This window comes from Silene latifolia, chromosome 11 (assembly GCF_048544455.1).
Source record: "Silene latifolia isolate original U9 population chromosome 11, ASM4854445v1, whole genome shotgun sequence".
In the NCBI taxonomy this organism is placed as follows: domain Eukaryota; kingdom Viridiplantae; phylum Streptophyta; class Magnoliopsida; order Caryophyllales; family Caryophyllaceae; genus Silene; species Silene latifolia.
In genome coordinates this window covers 52,547,404-52,553,127 of record NC_133536.1, presented here as the reverse complement: position 1 = coordinate 52,553,127, position 5,724 = coordinate 52,547,404, and positions in this window count along the sequence as shown.

Genomic DNA, 5,724 nt, shown 5'->3' with positions numbered 1-5,724 from the left:
GCCACGCATTTCCAGTTCATTACTCCTCGAGTGGCCCTGAGATATTGTTATAACCCTGACTAGGGGTGGACAATTCCTATCGCACTCATTCCCTTCGACTAGCCACAGCCATCATAACCCAAAATATGCCCATTTGACCCCATTTACGAAGGTCGTAGTAACACAAATCAAAGTTAATCTGAAACTGTGCCATCTTAGGCGAATAATCTTTAGTCAAAAGAATCGACTCATTTGAATACTATAGCAGCTCTCGCCACGACCAGGCTATATAAATTTGCCATAACTCTATAAGCGGTCATTAGGCCCGACAAAATGCTCCTAACAGTCTGCCTATGTGATCGACTAGTCATCTAACATGACTCTATGGCACTTGAACTTGCCATCAATCGCATCACACTCCAGTCACTTCGAGACGTCACCTCATACAAGTAACTATGGACAAATACAATGTTAATCCACGTACACTTTAACGGGGTTCAATTTGTCTTCACAACCCGTTTGGATATAACAATGTATAAGGTGAGTTAATAATAACTCAAACGACAAATGTCGACATCACACTCGGGTAGTCAATACCATATTACAACCTTGTGATGCATATCGTAAGTGTAAACACTTATTGATTGCAATAAAAGTTTAACATGCCATGTGTCCATGTGTTCAAACTTCTTTTACTTGCATTTTCCTTTACATTCATGTTCTCTCTCATAGCATGAATCTTACCAAGTACACATCAAGGTTCCCGACCTCGGTTTTTGTTCTTTATCTTGAAAGAAATTCCTTATCGATTATCACATAACGAACGAATTTGTGGTGAATGATATAACTTGTACTGATCAAGTACTCCATCCACACACAATGCACTAGGTATATGTTTTGTAGAGTCTTACAACAATTTGCCAAGACGATTGATCTAGCACTTCTCACAAGTCCTAGCATAGTTAGGAAAGATTAGTTTTGAGTAACTTCTTATTCAACTAGTATCTTTCCAAAACTTCTTATTTCTCCTTTTAACTTGAAAAGTTTAGGATTTTCATAAATCTTTACGTGTGTTCGGACTTTCTATAATATGTGCAACCTCTTAACACATAATAGAGTATTCTCAAAAACACTCAAATCGTTCATCGGATTTTCCTTGAGAATTCATGACGTTTCTTGTATGGCTTGCCAATGAATCATCATGCTTTCATGCAAATCATTCACTATTGGACATGTGCATGATTATTCTAATGGCGGAAACATTAGTTACTAATAATCATGAGATCAACCATTCATAGGTTCAATGAACGACCATGACTGCTAATGGCAATTCCATTTTCATCTACATGAATAACCTATGTGTATGTTGATATGATGTGTATCTCTTAATACTAATCCAATATTTCTTGTCGTAATTGGATTCATCATAGTCCAAATTCATCCAGAATTGAAAACTCAAATACTACTTTGTGAAAGAAGATATTAGCTCGTCATTCCTAATGAGTAATGAGTTGTAAACATTCAAAGGATGATAGCTCCCACTAAATTCCATGTCTTCACATGATAATTTCTAATGCTCCCACTTAATTCCACATGTTTCAAAATTGATTACTCAATTGAACACATTTCATAATTTGGAATGTATGTTGCTTTGCAAAGTTATTAAGATGAAACCATATATGTTCCCATCATATCCTTTCAGAATTCCTATTTCGAAGAGGTCTCATCTTAACCTTATGGAAAGAGATTTTAATTCTCTAACACATTCATATCATAATGATGTGTGGCAATGTCATTTATTAAATATGAGTAATATCTAATACACATCCTTCAAAATATCCCTTTTAGAAGGAGGTTTAACCAATTCATTTTCATAATGAGGTTAAGTAATGACATTTGCGTGGTTTAAAACTTTGGTTATTGAAGATATCGGTATATCAATCCTTGCAACCTCTAGTCATAAATATCGCTTATTCTAGGATGTTATATTGATTCATTTAGGCTCTTAAGTAAATCTAAAGGTTGAAACTATTGGTCAAAATTTATCATAAACTAGTCAAAAAACTTGTTAAGACTTTACATTAGTCATTTTGTTCCAAAACTTTCTTTTGGTCTCCTCGTGTAGTTATCTTTAGAACATACTCTTATGATTACTTCACTTGGTCTCTTTAGTCATATAGAACTTACTTGAGACCATAGATCTCATCTATTTGGTATACTATGTGAATAGATATACCCTTCATTCAAATCATTCTACCTTGCGTAGATCTCATTTACACAAGTACACAAATTTATCTTATCTCGTGTGTTGTGTCCTCATTTTTCTCCCACTCTATCTTTAGAATAAATACACTATAGATTCAAAGATAGCATATGAGACACAAATAATGATGTTGAAGTTATAAGGAGAACTATCTCATAGATTGACTAATAGTTTTAGATTTCATATGTGTACTTGGTGATTGACATACCTTTAAGAGACTTCGTAGACTCAAGGTTACTTTGTAAATGATCATACACAAGCCTTAAGCATGTGGACATATAATGAAACCCATCATTATATTTGTCTATTAGATCACTTTAAGTTATATGTTTCTAAGAGTAAGCATTTAAACATGAATTTTAGAACAAAAGGATAAAATGATAAAACGGGTGACTTGGGTTGCAAACCAAGTCACCATTATCCAAAATACAACCCATTATCCAAAATACCTTTCCATGTCGAACACGGAAACTTAAGGTTCTAAAATTCAAAACATGAATAAAATAAGACAATAAAAAGCGAAGCTCCATGAAAGCTATTCCTAGCTCCGTGATGGTTTCTTAAGCTTGCTTTTCTTTTCCTTTGTCTTTGCTTGGTGGAGGCCCTATTTACAATAAAAAGGGAGACACATTATCACAACTTTGTATCACAATACCATAGTTGAATTAGAAACATAAAAGAAAGGATAGTCATTTACCTACTGGAGTAATCTTTCCAGCCTTAATATCACCAAGGTATTTGGAACAATTTCTTTTCCAATGTCCCATACCATTACAATAATGGCATTTATCAAGAGGACCCTTCTTGATTTTTGAAGTGCTAGCTTCACAAGTCCTAGCTTTGGTGAAAGTGGGAGCTAGCTTCTTACCCTTCCTCCCATTCTTCTTGAACTTCCCTTTACTCTTAGTGCTTATGTTAAGCACATCCTTGGGTGGGCTAACATTTAACCCCATGTCCCTTTCGGCTTGCACAAGTAACTTGTGCAATTCTTCAAGAGACACATCCTTGTCTTGCATGTTAAAATTCACCCGGAATTGAACATATGCTTTGACTTTGGACAAGGAGTGTAGAATCCTATCTACAACAAGTTCTTTGGGGATTTCAACCTTTTGAATCTTCAAGGTTTCGACAAGCTCCATAAGTTTGAGCACATGAGGGCTAACCTTTTGGCCCTCTTTGAAGTCGAGATCAAAGAATGCCGCGGCCGCCTCATATTGGACGATCCACGGAGTTTGTGAAAACATTGTCACAAGCTTGGAGTAAATCTCATTAGCATTGCCCATTTTAAAGGCTCTCCTTTGGAGATCCGCCTCCATCGCAAATATCAAGACATTTTTCATTGCGGCGGACTCCTTTTGGTAAGCCTCATATGCTTCCCTAGTGGCGGCGGTCGACCTAGTAGTAGGTTCGGGAGGAGAGGCCTCGGTAAGGTAACGAAGCTTGTCGTCACCTTGGGCGGCTAATTTGAGTTGGGCATCCCAATCGGAGAAATTTGACCCATTCTTTTCAAGTTTACATCGATCCATGAAGGATCGGAGCCATGACGTATTAGCGAGAGGCGTGGCGTTAGGGGTTGGTGTTGCCATTTGTTATGAGAAAAAGAAATGGTCTACAAAACAAAATAGAAGGAGTAAAACAAATGTCGTTTTAACAATAATACTTGTAAAAATTATAATTTAAACAAGTTTTATGCATTTTTCTAGTGACCTCTACCCAACTAGATAAATGATTCCAAGACCCAAATTCATATTAATTTGGGCACGGTGTGGCCGATACATCCCTTATTAATATAACTCGGTGGATTAACGCTTTAATCGATTCTACTTTTAGAACTCTTGGTCGATAACATTACATTAACATTTATCTTTAGCCCAAAACACATTCAACAAGGGGACGGTGTGGCCGATAAAACCCTTATCGAAAAACTTTTGTTGAGTTCAATCCAAATTTCGAATAAATGTGTCCATGATCCAAACCCATATTAACTTAGGCACGGTGTGGCCGATTCATCCCTTATCAACATGAATTCGGTGGATAAACATTTATCATCCACTTCCCCTACGTAACAAGGTTTGTACCCCGGTGTGGCCGAGTGCACTCCCTCGCGAAATAGGTTTTCATGGTTTCTACTATTTGGTAAGGCTATGTCTCAATTAATTGTTTTAGCGAGAGGTCATGTCAATTTATTATCTATCACGTTTTAAGTGAACTAAAGCGGTGAACTACGATAATTTTAATTGACACGGTCGATAAACTCGATGAAGATGATGATGCATGTTTTAGTTATGGCGATTTAGCGATGCATGTGACATATAAATAAAATGCAAAACATAAAAATAAATCCTAGTATGGCCTTCCTAAAATAGAAAAACTATTTACCTATTACATATTCGGAAACCAACTCCATTGGTCCCTTGAACTTCGGTTGTGGCACGCATCTCGAGGTAACACCGTCTTTATGTATCGCCATCTTGAAGAAATTCGTCTTTGGGAACTCCGAAATGAATAAAATTACATAATAAATTATATAATTTCCTATTATACATTTGTGACTAAAATAAAATAAATCTATTAAAATTACAAAACGGTGATACGAGATCACAATAAAATTACAACCGAATCGATATTCCCATACATTTCGGAAATACCAATTAAAACTAAGGCCATACTAAGTAAAAATTACATAATTCAAAAATTACATAAATTAAAATTATGACAATCATAAAGAAAATGCAGCATTATAATATGTATGAACATGCCCAATTTTATGTTAAATCGCCTTTAATTAGCCAATATCGTATATTACTCGGTTTTTACAGATTTGCGTGATTTCAACATTTTACAATTACAAAAAATTACATAAATTCATATTTCTGCATAAGTTAATTATCCTAACCTCTTTGGACTCAAAATTTAGTCTTCACTAATTATTTGACCATAATTAACTCATATTTATAAAATTTGTTCATTAATGGACTTAAAATTATAAAAATAAGCTATAAACTTCAAATAAATCACAAAAATTTCAAATAAATTCAAAATTTGAAATTTAAACTCATGAACATTCTGGAAAAATACCATGACACTCATAATGTTAAAAAACTTAGGTTAAAAATTTTGAATTTTTCCGGAAAAACAATGTTGCGGTTTATCGGTTTTAACTAAAATAATCATAAAAACATGTGAAAAATTATATACATCAACTTTTCAATTTTAGATCTGAAAACGATAATAAAATGCAACATATAATGTTTTTCCTTAGTCATAGATTATGTTTTATTAATTTTTCACTAATAATGTCACTATTTATGCTATTTTTCTTCAAAAATCCATAAATCATGCAAAAAGACTTTACTATAGACTATTATTTAATTTGTCATAAAATTAACAAATGATCTTATGCATGCAAACATTTAAACAAAATAAAGAAGAAACATTGTTCTTACATTGGATTTTCGGTTTATAGGGCACAAGAGAGATCA